We start from the raw sequence: 17,778 nt of genomic DNA, 5'->3' as shown, positions 1-17,778 counted from the left end.
ACGGCGTCGACAATCAATACCCCCTCGTGACCGTGACGAGTGCATAGATCTCTTACACCGGATGCGACCGGCGGTGAGCAGCTTGGCTGGCCGTCGTCTGCTGGCCCACTCAGGCTGGCACCAGCGACGCTCCGGCTGGAGACGACACTGTCGACTATTCTATCAGCACCAGACGCTCTGCAGTTTATTAACCGCCTTATTTATCTGCAGTGTTCTTCTCTCGCCAGCTCTTTCCGACTCGCTATGGATCTGTACTCTCCCGGACATGAGTTCCTCGCTACGCTGATGTCTCTTTCGGCGTATCCACGTAGCACCATTCCCTGTTGCCTCCTGCTGCTCTTTATTGCCGAGATATTCGGTGAGCTACTAGATCACAACAACATTTTTCGTCCCTTTGCTCACCCATAATTATCGCAGCCATCTATCCGCAATGCATGCGGATTGTCTCCGCTGCTCCTCAACAACGGATGAAAAGTGTTGCAAAGTCTGCTGCGCGAGACACCCGAAGTGTTCAAATCAATGTCCACGGGCCATTCGCCAAACCACAGCTGATGAGTGCGTAGCTGGGAGGCTGAAGGATCAGTGCTAATCTGACCATATTTCCAGCAGTGCACCTGACTGCTACTGCAGACGCCATCCTGAGCGAGCTGCAAAGGCGTCACCTCATTCCTGGCTGGACACGTGTTCATAATCAGCACATGTACAGTGTCATTCACCCGAACTTCCACCGGCGCCCCCTCAGACCGGCAGAGACTCTTGCCGAGGTATTCGTCGGGCAAATGTCTACATTGCATGTGAGGGTATTTCTTTTGGGAGGTATGAAACAAGGTATATTTTCGCAGAAACCACTTTGACCTCAAATAATTTTGCCTGTAGATTATCCGGTATTTCCCAAGCAGTTTCCTGGCACGACCAACTGTACCTGCGGCATTCACTGTCGGCACAAAAACCCTGAAATGACCCGCGGCACCGCCAGGAATCATCAACGAGATGAGCGGATAAGTGGGGGCGGCCATCGTGCTTCAGCATCAACTTCTAGGTCATCAAATCATCCGTACCCTCCATCGGAATTCCGTCGTAATGCCACGGACCTAGATGCTAACTTGCCCCGAACCAAAACAGGCCCTGCTCGCTTGGCACAGCTTACTCCTCCTTCAATTCCCTGCCCCCAGAAACAGGTGCTGACTCTCATCGATCACCTTTTAGCCCGACTCGTTCGGGCTGACTCCGACGCTGTCCTCCTCAGTGTAGAGGCTGAGCTAGACTCGAGCATGCTCAGATGTGTAACACCGCTCTCCGAGCCTCTTCAGTTTCGGGTCAATCCTCAGGAGGGTGGAGACTTCAAACTTTCCCACGAAACCATGGATCAACCTTTCAATACAGGTCCCCATGCTTTGCTGAATCAACACAAGCATAATAGATACTTCCTTGCTGACCTCACTCGCCTTCGTGAGCTGCAAACGCTGGTGGCAAATCTTCCACGTTCCAACCGGCAGCAAGCACTCCTAAATCGCATCGATGAGCAATTGCAGGATTCATATCGAGAAAAGCAAACCCATTGGGACTATCAGCGGCTGGAGCGAACTTTACCGCAGCTTGTGGTTCGGACAGGTAGATCTCTTCGAGCCCTTGTTTGAACGTGTTTGAAACTTTGCCAGACATTTGGTTCTTCCGTGCATCTCGGCATCGATGGTACCGCCCTCCCGTCTTTGCCTCGATGCTGACTACAGCGATCTTGCACCATATATCTCATGTTCCGCGTGCGGATGCCGGCGTCCTGCTCGGTGCCTTCCAGGATATTCTTTCTCAGGTTACGCAAGATCCCCTGTATGCGACCCTTGCCCCTCGCGACCCTCGAACGATAACTAGAGTTCTACATCTCGACCCCATCGTGACAAAATACGCTTCTTGCCAGACATGTGGGCACCTTACCCCTGGTGGCTGAGCTTTCTACCCAAGAAATCTCTACATGCGCCAATGTGCTATTCAAACAAACCTGCGGAGCTCCTTTGACCACTAGAATTCGAGACCAAGGCAACAAATCCCGTTTGCAAACCCTCGTTCCTGTTCTGCTTCAGGATTTTGCCCCTTGGATTGGACGACTCTTTTCTCGGCCTGGTGTTGAGACCCTCCTCAAGGAATATCCCGTGTGTCTTGAGTGACTTGTGAGAGAAGGAAGTCATGACGGACATTTGGGGCTCTCCTGTGATCTCTGAGTTCAAGGATCACCAGGGCCAGCCTTTCTTTGGGGTGGAACAGGAAGGTGAAATCCGTTTGCTCCTTGCAATTGCAGAAGACGGCTTCAATCCTTACGGAAACTCAACTGCCAAAATCAATACAAGCTCCACAGGCTTTTGGATTACTATCCTCAACTTCCCTCCTCATCTGCGGCATCGATTCGAGAATATCTTCTTTCTGGGTGCCCATCCTCCAGGCCTCACTGTCGAGACCATAGGGTCCATGCTGGAGCGCTTCTGCCAACAACTTGCAACGTTCTATGATCCTGGCATCTTTCTCACGCGGACCCACGACTGTGCAGAAGGGTGTCGAATTCGTGCCGTTGTTGCATACCCAATCGGTGATATGCTTGGTCTTCGCGCCCTAGTTGGACACAGCTCCCCCACCTCCATCGACCCATGTATCCCATGTCCTATGTCAATGGGAGCCATCGAAAACTACAACATCCAGAGCTGGAAGAGGCGCGATATCGACTCTCACAAGAAGCATGCGATGGAATGGAAGGACGCGCCTGATCGTCGTACTCGGGACAAAATCTTCACCAAGTACCATGTCCGCTACAGTCCGCTACTAGACCTTCCCTGTTTCAACCATATTACCCGTGGCAGCATCGAGCCGATGCATAATCAGCACTTGGGCCTAATCCAGGATTACTGTCGGAAATTTTTGCAAATTGACGAGGATAAGAGCGGAGGAGATGGGTCTGCCCACCGTATGCAGTATCCCCCGCTGGGTAATGTGGATGCATTGCAAAATGATCTCGTAGAACTGTGGGAGGAGCTTAAGAAGTTCAAAGAGGATACCCCTGATTTTGGGCGTCTTGATCAGTCGGAGTGGGTTAAGAAGTTCCTAGGAACCTCAGCGAAAAAAGCAAAAGCAACAACAGACTTGGAAGATTTCAACGAGTTGGGGGCTGAGGATGATGGAGATACTTCGTCAGAAGGCGGCTCAGAGAGAGACGAAGATGAAGAGGACAACGAGTCGTCTCTCGAAGAGGAGGCTCCAAACCAAGATCAGCACAATGAACAGGAGCGGCATTATCACCCGGATTACCGCACTCTGTTCTATTTCTGTTATGCTCACGGGCTCCGAACTGCTGGCTACAACAAACCTATCGCACTTGAATGGTATCTTCGGCGTATTGCAGCCTGGGTTCGTCCTCTCCAAATCTTTGCATTTTCTCCGAGCTTATGGCCATGCTTGTTCACAGATGGAAACCCTTGACGACATAGATAGCCATGTTGTCCCTCTGCTCCATCCTGACGAGCCTTTGGCCACTTTCGATAGGGTCTGGGAGACGGCTAAGACTCGTTTCATGGCTCGCAGCCAGAGGGTGCATCCCAATACTGCTGAACGCATACTTGCTCTCAGTGTAAAGATTCTGCAAGGGATATACAAAAGGCATGTACCTCCTAGGTCAGGTAAAGAGGCCTTAAAACATCTTTGCCGGGTGTTTGAACTCTCCGACACGGGAAAAGTGAGCGACTTATATAAATCCCTGATTGAGAGTCCGCAGGTTAGTTATTACAGCATCTTCTTCGGACACATACTAATTGCGCCTCTCCAGATTGTGGACGACTTGAATATGCTCCCGACCGGATATTTCCAAAGGTCCTGTGCTAGGACTCGACATCATGATCTTTATGAGAGAACACACAACAATCGTTCCCAGCTGGGTGCAGAGTGTACCCAAAGATTGGGGGACAAAGCGCCGGAAACTTAGTGCTGCTCAATGGAACATACTTTTCACCGTGCATCTTCCCACTGCTCTCATCTGGCTTTGGAAAGAGCGCACCAGTCGATGGAGAGAGCTGCTTTCAAATCTTCTGCTTTTGGTTTCGATGATTCAGATAACGGGTCTAAAGGAAATAGCAGAGCTTGATGCGCAAAGGTATGAAAAAATATATCAGCTCTGGTTCGAGGGCCTGCTGCGATTGTTTCCGGAGAACAATATTACAACAAGAATCCACGAGGCGGGGCACGTTGGCGATAATCTTCGGCGACTAGGGCCTTCTCATTCCAGAGGCGCTCATTTCTACGAAAGATTCATCTATATCCTACACCAAATCAAAACGAACAACAAGCCAGGTTTGCATTTTAAGTCCAAGGGTACATGTGATTGACTGCGCTTCAGGTGAAGTAGAGCAGACATTCCTGCGAAGTGCTTCACAAATGGCCAATCTCGTCACTTTGATTCAATCTGATGACACCGTGCGCTCCAGCGTCTCGAAAGCGATTCGTGTTCTTGAGGCCAAGGACCAGCGACCTAAGAAAGGGCTGGGGATGACCACTTCAGAGTTGTTCGGAATTGATCAGGATGATCATGAACAGGAAATCGTCACCCGGGATAAGCCACATCTAACGTGGCTGGACTCGGAACATAGCAGTTCGCTCAATGCTTACCATGCCTCCCAACCCAATGCCATGGATGTTGATCTTCCCCCAAAGTGGCATGTATATGAAGTTGACGCAATCTACGTTGCACATTTCCGCTACGCACGAGCGGGGGCTAGTCCCAATGATCAGGACGGATACGTGCTGTTACGGTTGGACAACAAAGTCGAGAAGGCAGCCCTTATCAGGAAGATAGTTCGTGTGGCAACACCAGGCAGCTGGGCAACCTATCTATTTGTGGCCGTTCTCCCACCCCTCGAGGATGGCTACAAGGATCCCTATCGAAGCTGGGCGAAACACAATCCTCTGTTTGACGCCCATGTCACCGGATGGCTACGTAGGACTAAGTTCGAGCCACGGGAAATTGTGATTGAACCGCGCCATATCTGTGGGCATCTGGCTGTGACTCCACTGGAAGAAGACTGTATCCATGTTAAACTGATGACTCGGGTGGGTCTTAACATTTAAATCGTTTCTGGCACTGAATGTAGACTCCAAGTATCACCAACTCCATCGTGGCTATCCTTCTGACCAAGTCCAAGAAAACCAGGAAGGGGCTGAATAATATAATTCGACATGGCGGTGGTGGAGCTGCTGGGGCAGCATCCACCGCGTAGCTTAGTCAGCACATCATCTGTATCCTCGCTACTTCCATTTTTCCCGCCTAGACCGCAGCGGACCTATAAACGCTTTGACTGCGCACATAAACTGACTCATGCGTGCGGCACAGCTTTTGAGATGCTAGGGAGCTTACGACCGCCACAATATTGGGTCTGTAAAAGAGATAGTATAGTTCTGAGAATTACAAGCATATGGCTGGCTGATAGTATTGGTGTTTCACCAATCAACTTGGCAAAGGTTCACAAATTCTGACCCCGGCGCCTGGCTCGCGGAAACGCTCTTCGATGAAGTGACTGAAATTTCTGACGGTGAAATTGTTGAAGTCGACGACTGCCTGAACAACGGCTCTGTCTAGGTAGTTTCGTGAGTGAATACAATACTAGCATGAAAGCCCATACCAAAAAACTGATAACTCTGAATCTCCGACTGATGAGGAGATGTGCTCGTGTAGATGACTGTGCATTTCCGGTCCGTACGGTTTGCAATTGTCCCATCCTCCCCATATTGACAAAGAATGCAACGAGTCTTTTTATTGTCGAGAAGCTTGAGACATGGTTGTCCCGCCTGTATACACCGAACACAAGCCCACGCTCGGCTGTCTGTCGGAGACATTGCAATGGGGGGTCTCAAGAGACTCTGGATTCAGAGTGAAGGGCATTCTTTTCGAGCTGGAAAATCGTTACTCACACGATTTCTCTCCTGCAATCTGGCAAATTTCTGCAGCTGCTCGACTCATAAAAATCGCTCCAGTACTTGTGCTTTGGCGGCGGTTTGGGTACTTGCAACTGCCTCTGTAGTTGACTTGCATATTGGTGCTGGGGAGACTGACGAGAAGCTTTGCGAGGCCTCTCCTCTGGCTCCCCTGACGTGGTCAGGGGAGAGGAGAGACCAACCAGATTATCAGGACCGCCAGAACCATCCTTCTGCTTGTGAGCGCAATCCGGAGAAGTCCTCTCGAGCGTTTGCTGGTCTTGTTGCTGTATTGCTTCCACCCACAAGCCTTGCAATGTTGCTTCTAGCTTAGCAATCGTCTTCACCTGCATGTTCAATAACGCGTCCTTTTCCACAAGAACTTTGGCTTGAGTTTGCGACTGGGAGATCACCTCTTCCAAGGCGGCTTCCAAATCAGCAAGCTTCTTCTCCTGAGTCTCCAGAGACACGTTTTTGTCCGCGAGAAGCTGAGCATCTGCTTCCGACTGCGAGAGTGCGTTTTGCAAAGCAACATCCAACCCAGTTATTTTCTTTGCCTGCGTGGCGACCAGATTTGCTTGCTCCTGAAGGGCATGGCTGCCATCTTCGAGACGTTTGTGTTGTCGTCGGTGAATCTGAAGCTATATGAGCTGACCAGTGGTAGGTCGGTAGTTCCTACCTCTTCCAGCTGTTTTTTCAGTTCCGGGAAGGAGGCTGTTAATTCCTGAACTTGCTGATTGAGGGACTGCGTTATTAGGAGTTGCTGATCCAGACGCCGATCTTTGTCCCGACGCTCCATGTCGCACTTGACATACTGAACCTGCATTCGAGCGAGATTCGTCTCAGCCGCATTTTTATCCGCCAGGAGTTGGGCATGGCCACACGCCCCGACAGATTGATCTTCCGTCCTCTTCTCCCTCTGCAACCTCTCGAGTAGTTCCTCCTTCTCTTTGATGGTCTTCTTCAATAGTTTGTCCTTCTCGTTATTCTTCTTCCGCCAGTCTCGTATCTGACCCTCGAGAGAAATGCGTTTGCTGTCCACTTTGTTGAGTTTGTCGGAGATGAGCTGCTGTCGTTCGTTATCCGAGATTTTTTTGGACTTTTCGGCTTGACGCAATTTGGCCTGAACTTCGGCTCGTTGGTATTCTTCTTGCTTAAGAGGTGCAGCCGAAAGAGCGATGGGTACTCGACTACTTCTTGGTTAGTGTTGATTTCCCGGTAGAGTGCTGCTAAACCACTTACGAGGTATTAGCAGCACTGTGCATCTGCGTCGGAGTGGCACGTGTCTGTCACGCTAGCCTGACTACCGGTAGTCACGTGAATGCCGGTAGTCACGTGCATGCCATACGCCACGATCCTTTTTTTTTCTTTTTTTTTGAATCACATTTATATTCCGCGGGCAAGTACGCTACAGCTACTAAGGCGCGGTGCTCGTTTGAGCAGCCAGCGTTGGGTGTCTATCCAGTTGGCAGAGCTGGTGTGCTTTGGGGGGTAATGTGGATGTGTCGGGGGAAGTTCCGTGCGCCAGGTAGTGCTGGCCGTGTCGTTGATTTGTTGTCGGAGCTCGTCGGCTCTCTCGTTTCCTGGGATGTCTTGGTGATCCGGCGACCAGGCGATCTCTACCGTCCTCTGCTTGTCGGTGTGCGGTGGAACTGAAACTTACTAGGAATCCGTTGAAACGGGGTAGCTCGCGCAGCATTAATTCACAGTTGGATATCTACGAAACAAGTCTTGTAATCGGGCATCATAGTTAGTCCCTGCCAGCCGCTTCACCCATGTATAATCCAAGTGACCAACAATGGCAAGAGAGTCGATGGTTTTGACGCGTGAGAGTGCAACAAATGTGAGGCCACTGGCAAACTCTTTCTTGCCAAGTCCTAAGCGAACCTTCCTCAGTGTTAAGCCTTGTGATTTGTGGATTGTAACTGCCCAGGCTAAGCGTAACGGAATTTGGGTACATGACATGGTCTTCCCACCGTGTTCGAACACTGTCTTGACTGGTGGAATCGGAATGATGGGTACGCCTGCTTGAGTGTACCAGCGCGTTGGGCCAGTGTAACCAGGACAGCCAAAGGCACATCTGAGCGTCGAGCGGCACATCTGAGCGTTGAGCGCCATGATGCCAGATAACATCTTGAATTATACCCACTGTAGCATTCACAAGGCCTGAATTGGTAAGCAATTACTCGTAGTGCAAATAGTGGGCAGACCTTTCTCGGACCACAGATTCCGAGTGATCATGACTTTCGCACCTTTGGCAAGATATACGTGGTTTTCCAAGCCGCCAGCTTGATCTGCCTTGATTCTATGGCCACCAGTGCCGCCCTCATGCTTGGCGTCAACCCTTGCACATGGAACATTCAGCGCTTCTAGCTGTGTCAAGTTGAGATCTTCAACGTCGTCGCGTGTTGTGAACAAACAGACAGCATCATCAAAGGTGTTCTTCTCGTCTTGGGACAACCCGGACTCTGCGCGAGTGTTGATGTACATGCCTAGCCTGAATTCGAGAGAGAAACAGGAGTACAGAGATACCCAAAGACAAAAAGAGGATGAAAGACTCAACATACCCTTTGTACATGCCCATGGCCAAGCCACCTTAATTCCCCTTTCTCCAAACCATGGGGTACCTAGAATGCCATCATAGGATTTGTCAGAGTCCAACGATCAAGCTCTGACCAAGCATTTGATCTACTTCAGTCGCTTAGCCGCCAAACGCATATTCCGCCGGATGATAGAGAGCAGCCACGCTCGAGATGGTGAATTAGGGTACATGTATTGAAGAGATATCGATCCACGCCTGTGCGCATGCCTGGCAACACTTAAACACTGACGACAACCGATACAGCTGGCAGGCGCTGGCACCCGCAACCTGAGCCTCCCCACCGCCATAAACTCCCAAAGCGAAATCGCTCCGCCACCATAAATCCCGATGGCAGCTCATACTCACCATTAGGTAGCGACTTTGAACGCCGTTAGCGACAACTTCAATGCAATATCATGGAAAGTATCACCAATGGCATTTGCTCACGCAAGTTCTGCTCGAGGCTTTTCGAAGCATCAAGTTTCGCCATCGCGGTCCGGCGTTGCAGCATTGCTTGTCGAACGGTGTCCACTTGATCCTGGCGCTGCTGCAAGTGCTGCAACAGCTCCTCTTCATGTTTTTTCAATAGAGAGAGCTGAAGATATTTTAATTCGAACGACAAGTGCGATAGGCATGGCTAACCTCAGACTGTTCAAAGACGTGTTGATGATTATAATCACTTCCCAATTGCTGCAGCTGTCTCGAACGTGAAGGGATGACGAGTGGCGGCATGGGATGCAGGGCGGGTTGAAACAAGTTGCCCAGAATGACCATTTGAAACCATTGGGATGCGAAGCTGCAGTCAATCGTGGAGGCTCGCATGTTTGAAGTAAGTTGATTCTTTGTACCCGGTCTTGGAGCGGCAGGAAAAAAGTATTGTCGGTCTTAAGCATGTTGCCATTGCTGAACTACAAAGGGAATAACATGGAACTCTTGGCACTGTACATGTTGTATACAGCTGGTGTACTTCGTTGGCCATTCGAATTTAAAGCTCGTAGCTATGATGGTGTCGAGATGTTGAACTCAAAACCCTGATGATCATAATGGCATGGATTTCCGAAAAGCATACGTAAAACAAAGTTGAGGCATATAACATTTCACCAACTAGTTTGATCAGGTCTTGAATTTCGCTCCGTGGGGGGGGGACATCCACGAAGGTCGAATGTAGGCCTTCTCAAAAGACCCCCAATGCTTGGGATTGTTCTGATACCAGGTGTACTGTCTCCAGCGTAAGTTAGATCCCTGTAGGGGCTCGTTGAGCTGCAGGAGAACAAATCCTGGCTTTGAGGGGTGACTAATTTTCTCCCGATGGTAGCGGCTATATTTCGTCGCGATGTTCACCCAGCCACTCTTATCATGATACAGCCAGATTTGCCATTCCGCGCTGTCGACCTGGTGCGAGTAAAGGTCGCCTGGCTGCGGCTCAGGTTGGGTAGTGAAAGGTCGATCAAGCTTGAGCCCGCCAGATGATTGGTAGTGGTGGAACCGTACACCATCAGTGATTTTCTTGCCTTCCACGATGACATGGGTAGGCGTGATAGCACTGGCAGGACCCAAGAGATTCGAGCGGTAGCAAACTTTGTGGGTGCTGCGGGTTGGTGCTGGTTCTCAGGTTGCTTGTAAGCCGGGTTTATGGGGGCAGTCGAGATTGATTCATTCCAGGCCGGCTTCGGGCCCGCGGTTCGCGGCTGCCCAGGCTCAGGCTCGCTCTCGGGCTCAGAGGTAGAGGCTCTTCCGTGCCCAAAGTTGACCGGATTAGAGGGTTCAGGAAGGCTCGTCCGTGGATAAAGATTGCGTTTCGTTGCTGGAGGGGTTGGAGGCCCAGCTTCACTTCTAAGGTGTTACCGTGAGCCTCTGTACCAAAGAGAATGAGATAACGCACTCAGAGCCTCCCAACGTTGAAAGTATCTCCTTCGAGACGTCGTTAGGGAGTCGCAAGTCCGCAGTGCACTCCTTAACGTGCCACGCTGAGACAGTTCTATCTTTTCAATAAGCAAAGCAGCCGAGTGACTACCTGATCCTTCTCGCTCTGCTTACTCGAGGGGGGCCAGTAGCCATGCAGAAGGTCGAGGAGCTTCTTTTCGCTGATGAAGTTTTTCAGTGCTGCATATCGAAAGGTTTACCACCCACTCCTCTTCCTCCAACTGGACCTTTGCCTCAGTTTTAATGCCTAGTTCCTCCAAAAGGTCGTGCCTACGGAATTCCGTCGTTCGAGGCTGGAAACCTCGCTTAGTTGATCGCAAAGTGATAAGGGGATACTCATTCACATTGAGGCGTAGCCGCTCCAAAAGAGACGTGACTTCTAGATCTGCCGGCGAGGAATGTGGCGGGCGACCCCCAATAGATTGAGGTCGATTGAAGATGAAGTTGAGGAATGGGGCCATGGTGCTGGTAGAGGGCTGAAGTGCCAAGAAAGAAAGCTGATGAAAGAAGGGTTGAGAACTCGGGCTGATCACACGAGGCAGAATAGGTAACTCTTTTTTGTCACGGGCCTGCATCTGGAGAACCGAGATTGTTGAACAGTCATGAGGATCCGGATGAGTTGGCACGTCATGAATAAGTACATGTGTTGCGCCACGAGCCAGAAAGATCAAGTTCGAAGTTGTTGACAGGTAGGTGTCACTTGTCACATGATCGGCATCCTCCTTATAATTATCAACCATCATAATGTGGTTTTCTTCCAGACTCGAAACTCCGGAGGTATAAGCGACGCCAGACATCCGAAACGATCAGTCTAACTACGTATACTGACCACTATGAATGCGCTCAATTGCTCTGCTTTGGCTCTCTTGGTTCCTTGGGTCGTTCCAACGGACCTCTTACACAATTCCTCTGTTTTTGATGACGGGAACATCCAGAAAAAATTCGAGGTAAGGTTCTCTCTCGTCCGCCGATCTTCCAAAGCATTCCGCTAGCGACTCCTTCTTGCCCTCTGCCTTGCTGATGAGGACTCGTCCGGATTCCGTGGACAGTACTACAGTCTATCCGAAGATTGTGAATTGTTCTCCCGTCCTCAACCACCTCGAGAATGGATTCTCTTGCGGAGTACTATGGAAGTTTTTATACTTTCTAAACTCCCCCAGCCGCCTTGGGCCGACTCGGAACTACTTTCCGAGAGCGTCGTTGATTCCTACTTCTGGCATCACTCATAAACTCACTGAAGTTTTCAACCGTCTTTGTCGCCGAAACTGGCGAAGGGTAACGCAACAGGCATTGGAGGGATTCCTCCAAGAGAATTCCAACCGCAAATTCCATCGCCCCAAGATCTACATCAATTTTGCCCTCGTCTTGTTTGGTCTCGATTGGATCTCTCGTGTATGCTCCCTTACATGGGTACTTTTTCACTCAATTCCTAACCCAATATATAGAAACAGGATACATATGAATCCAAGATTGATCCAGAGGAAGTATTGACGTGGCTCTCCAAGTATGTCCAACTCTGGGAGGTTTTTTTTGAGTAATTCATGGTGTCTAGATGCGGCATTCCCCCAGAAAGTTTCAACAATCGCGATCAAGCTCTCTCGCCGACCCTCCTTTACCTCATTAGCCCGCTGCTTGTACTTCTTCCTCGGAAGTTACATGATTCAAATCAGCGTTCAATGTGGCCTCCTGGCACTGGGTCAGTTTTGGTACTCAATGGGCTCCGAAATCTCATTGTATTCAGCTCAAAATCGGCCTCGGTTCTAAACCCCAAGTCCTGTTACGCTTGGAATACCTCTTTCATCGTGAAATAGTCTCCTTGCTTGGGGAAGAACTAGCACCCGAACGATTCAAGTCATCGATTCAACCATTTTAAATGAGGTCCAAAGCTTCTTGTCCACGGGGGAGTTTAAACAAGTCAGTTCCGAGTTGGACACCTTTTTCAGTGAGTCAAGGCTGCGGCTCAACATTGCGTGGCTCAAAATTACAATGATTCGAACAGAGGATCCTCGAAATGTATCGGTGACATGGTCTCAGCTTAAAGCGCAAGGCAGAAAATCCAGAGACTCAGCTGCCAGTGCTCAGTCGAGGTCTCAGCACATGTCGGCATCAGCGGCGCCTAGCTTTCCACCTATCGCCTGCTCTCAGCCAACGTATAGCCAGCATTGGGAGCATACTGGATTTTGGTCCCACTTGAATTGGTCCAAGACGGCTGTGATTTACACTGACAACTGTGCTAAGCCAGCGGCGTTAATGAAGGGACTGTCTTCGTGCCTCCGCATAATTATGGCGTCTCTGGCACTCCCAACACTGATAATTATAATCTGGTTGAAGCGGCGTCAAGCGAGTTCAGTCTGTGGTTCTCACCCTCAGATCTATTTGCGCACTGATTTTCCATGGCAGACATGTACGGTATCGAAGATGTGGACACTGAGTTCTTCGCCCTGAAGCGAAAGGCACAACATGCTCCCAGATCTCGCTCACACAAACGTGTCTGTGTCACTCCTGATCATGGGAATATGCCTGCCGATCTGGAATATTACTGTGCACAAGTGGAGGGCGGAATGTTCATGACTGATGGTGTGCATGCACCCTTTTTCTAACGATTTGGAGATATCTTTACCAAATAAACACCACGATCGCGATGGCCTGTACCTCGCAGTCAACCCTTGGCTTCCGACGTGATTGATGCAGCATCGTGGTCTTACGTCCACATGTACATGTGTGCAGGTTGTGGCGATCCCATTTCTTCGATGACCTGCTCGGCAAATCTGGTTATAAGTCTGAACTTTCCCCCAGTTAACGTGTATCGCTATGTCTGCTCGCGAAAGTTTAGCCTGTCCATCGACTCCCATCGTGCCTTACTCAGGACGATCCAAACGCACAAAAGTGTCCCTATCTTCGATGACTAGGATTTGGGGTACCATATCCAGGTACTTATCCCTCTCTCGATTGTACATCGTTTCTTGAGCTGTTTCAGGCCCAAGGCAGCATTTAAAACCTCCCCCGTTGCGTCGAGACCTAAAGCTTCAAGTTGCTTGGGGAAAGCTTCGAACTCGTCGTACCCCACGGTACTATGCATGTCATTGCTGTACCCCACTCTTGAGCCGTTTTTAGGTCTAGAACCTCCCGGTTTTTCCTTCACCCTCATCCCCGGGCGACTCTCGACCCCAACCTCCAGGCGACTCTCGACCCCAACCCAGTCCATCTGAGCCCTGGCTTGTGTCCACGTCCACATCCACATCCACATCCACATCCACGTCCACGTCCACGTGGTCTGCCTCCACCCACTGACATACAAGCAATCTACTCTCGCGAAGTGGCTGATGCTCGCGCCAACACCGGAGATGATCAGCTATTGGAAGCTGGCATTTTGCTAGGTGACCTTTGAACCTTGTCCTTGTCGTGGCTCAGCAGTCTGTAGTCAAACCTGCGACACACCCTTTTTGGGTCTTCGAGCTCAAACCTCACCCTCTCCTCCAACCTTACGACAACAGAATCTATCCAGGTGTGGTTGCTCGGGCCGCTCGGCACGACGAACATTTTTATCTCGACTATGGACAGACCATCCGCCGTCTCAATACGACGACTCTCTCTCTTATTGTGGGGTCTGCCGTTCGCTGTGATGGATGCGATACGATGTTCTCCCCGCCAGGTTATGGAGAGCACGTCATAGATGGTCGGTGCACCAACCATCCCAATCTCCACCGAGGTGAGCGCCTTCTCTCTGCTCGTACCGTGCTCGATATTAAATTTGATGTAGTCACGCCGCATAAAGGTAGCACCCCAAAAACCTTCCTTGGAGGAGGCTGGGACTCTGCGAGCCTTGCCATAGAAAATGCTGAGCAGAGTTCACTTGGTGTTGCCTGGTCAGAGTTCAATTCCCGTCTGGGGTTGCCACGGGACACTTGGCGATTCTTGTCGACTGCAGTCTGTCATTGCTTGATCTGTGGTTATGTGCGAACATTCCCTGCTCATTCAATGCATCTCGCTATGGAAGGCAGCTGTAAAGAAACGCCGGCCAGATTTTGATGTGCTCCCAGTTTCAATATATAATAGCTTCGAGTGCTGGTCTTTTAAATTTTCGAATTGAAAGTACGCCAACGACATACACGTGACTACCGGTAGTCACGGGTAATCAGTTTTTCTTTGAAAAGTAAATAATAATAATAATAACTACTCCTGCCGACATATATATACCAGCACTGTACATATGTCTAACCAATGGCGGGTAGGGAGAATCCACCCTGGCGCAGACAAACAAGAGCCCGGGCATGTACAGCTTCGGTCCGAGTAGAGTTGCTGGATCAAATGGTTGGTCAGACCTTGATCGTTGGACTCTGACAAATCCTGTGATAGCATCAGATGGCATTCTAGGTACATGTAGTTCAACAGGTGGCAAGCACACATTCCCACCATCTACCTCTGGCTGCGCCAAACACCTGTACATTCACTGAATCGTGCTTTTGCATGTATTATCTGTGAAAGGAGGAAGGAGGGGAACGGGAGAGACCGATATGTCGGCTCGACTCAGACACGGACACGGACACAGATGGACGCGAAAAGCAAGCAGTCAAATTACTATGTATGGAAACTACGGTGTATCGAGGCATACCCATTCACATTATCTCTTCTTTGTGAAACGGTTTATATATTATTTGTGCAGTACGGAGCCTACACACTACTGGTCGTAAATCGTTGATATCTGGTCCTTGGTTATACGAATTTTCAGTGGTTGCTTGGGAGTTTTATTGTTCCGATCCCAATCTTTGTCATTAGAACTCATCTGCTGCTGCTGCTGCTGAGCTGTAGTGGACCTCATTTGGGGAGATTGAGGAGGAGTGCTAAGTGGAGAAGACGCTCGAGAGGACATAGTAGCCGGCCCAGCCTCCATCATCGGAGCAGACGGTGACAAACGTCTAGGTGCCGGCAGCCGAGAGAACCCAAAGGGCAGCTCTACGGTGATGACTTCATCGTCTTCTGTTACAAGTCGAGTCCAAGGTAGAATCGTCAGGAACTCCTCTTGTTCCCTAATTTTTCGATCAAATTCAACTCGAAGAATCGACGGCAGGCTTCGAGTATAGTGAGCCAAATCCCTCCCACTTCTGACGTACTCAAAAGCCCCCAGCATATCAGCAATATGTCGCTTCAATCCTGTTACTGAGAATTCTTTTTCCGTTGTCTGCCCAGGTGGCGGATTCTGTCGGTACCGAACGCAAAAGCCAGCCAAGTTAACCACGGCGTCCTAGCCATAGATCGTCAGAAAAGCGCCAATGGAATATCTGAACCTTACATCGATCACAGAGGAAAAGGTCTTCATTCCCGACGCCTTGGGATCGTACACGGGCTGAACGAATTGTTCGAACATGGCTATCCGACGCCAGATGTGTGCGATTTCGACATACTGGTGCACGGAGATGGGTAGAGGTGCATCCTTGGAGGCTACCTCCTTCTTATACATGGCTCTGTGTAGGGCAGGCCGAATGATGTTGAAGGCAATGAGCAAAATCAGCTTGTCGAGCTGCGAGCTAACTCTGATATCGAGAGTATGCCCATCCTGCTCTCCGGTCTCAATGTTTTGCAATTGGGCTACCAATACCCGGCCTAGCAGCCAGTTGGCCTCGGAGTGGTCGATATTTGTGGTAAGGCTTCCCGAGAACACCTGGTGCAACTCGGCTGCTACACAGCGGTCGATGGTCTGTATTGGTAGCTCGTGAAATCCCGTCAACACGGAAGGTTCAAGCCCTATCACGCTGTGGGCGATAACTGGTCTCTGAATACTGTCATCCCGTCAGCTACATATTATACCCCGTGATTTAGACACTTACAACATTGTACCTTGACGCAACACAAAGCACTCCATCACATAACGATCGGCATTTTTCTTGGTGGGGTCCCATGCGCGGAAGTTTGTGCGAGAGTGCCATTCCCGGTCCATGGGAGGTCTTACATTGTCTGGATCGTGCAGCGGGAATCGAGAGTTTTGAACCATCCAAATTTTTTTCCCGTGCTCGACGTTGATAAAGGTGATGCCCATGGAATCTACGTGATGATCCGTTTTGACGCCCGCACTCCCGCACACAGCCCAAAACATGTGCCTCCGCGGAAGCGTCACTTGTGAGAGGCCTGGAATGTCTTGTGTCTCCTTCAGAGCGTAGGATGCAGTCCCCAGATCACTGTGAATACATCAATGTCAAGAAACAAAATACGTCAACAGATTCCACGCACGCGTATTTGGGCAGAGCAACCCCAACATGGTCCGGCATCTTGTGGTCAAGAGCGTTGACAAGCGGGTTCCCAAGGCGGAATGAGGGATCGTCAGGCACCATGCGGCCAAAACAGTCTTGTATGAGAGTTGACTCCCCGTTGTAAGGTAACGATGCATCTAGACTTGTTAGTCTGAATATCCATTCTACAATGAGAATGGACCTGTCCGCTATGATAGCCTGGAGGTCCTCGATCTTCATCTCCAGAAAATCCTTGTGCAAGATGACAAAGGCTTCAGACTGGGTCCCACGTGGATCGAATATCGGATTTCGAGAAGAAGCCAGCAGATGAAGGGGCTTAGACACCCCGTCCTCATCTAGAGCATAAGGCGTATGCTCGACAAGGTACTTCACTACATCCGCCTCCTGCACGTCATCAGTCTATACAGACGAAATTTGAACTTGGCCATTAAAACCTACTTCTTGGGTCCGCCCACACCACTCGTACTCGAGCAGAGTCGTTTCATCCAGTGATCCAGTGATATTCGGTTCATACAGCGCTATGGCAACACCAGGTGAAACCATTTTCCACTGTCCATGGTGTCAGTTTCTTATTCAAGGCAAGCTCGCACCCTTACCGGTTTGAATTCGAGACCTTTGAGCTTCAGTCGTTTTCGTTCCTGGGATTCCGAATGCTCCTCCCTGGTGATAAATTCTGTTAGCTCAGCGATGTCAGTCGTCAACTTCTTCTGCCTATCTGCCAGGGCCTTCAGTTGCACCTCTGTTATGCCTGGTTTTTGCAACTGCCTGAGAGCTGAAGTTGTCTGATTCTTCAACTTGTCCAGTTCAGAGATTTTCGTTGCAATATTTACCCCCAGTTTTCGAAGTTCTGTGCGGTGGCTATCCCACTCATCGAGCTCTGACTGGGTATAATTCATGAGTGCCTGACGTTCTTTTGACTTGAGTTCGCGGTTCCAGTGTTTTATCGTGGCCTCGTTGAATAGGTCTTCCTCAGTTAACGGTGAATATTGATAGACCGCAAAGATCTGGTTTGAGCCAGGTAGCTCGTAATTCAGAACTGGCTCTCCAGCAACTTGTTGACGTCCCCGTGTCTTTTTCTTTGAGTTT

Source organism: Mycena indigotica (assembly GCF_014461135.1).
Source record: "Mycena indigotica strain 171206Taipei chromosome Unknown Mind.scaff0005, whole genome shotgun sequence".
Classification (NCBI taxonomy): domain Eukaryota; kingdom Fungi; phylum Basidiomycota; class Agaricomycetes; order Agaricales; family Mycenaceae; genus Mycena; species Mycena indigotica.
The sequence above is the reverse complement of the archived record's forward strand: the minus strand, read 5'-3'. Positions refer to the sequence as shown.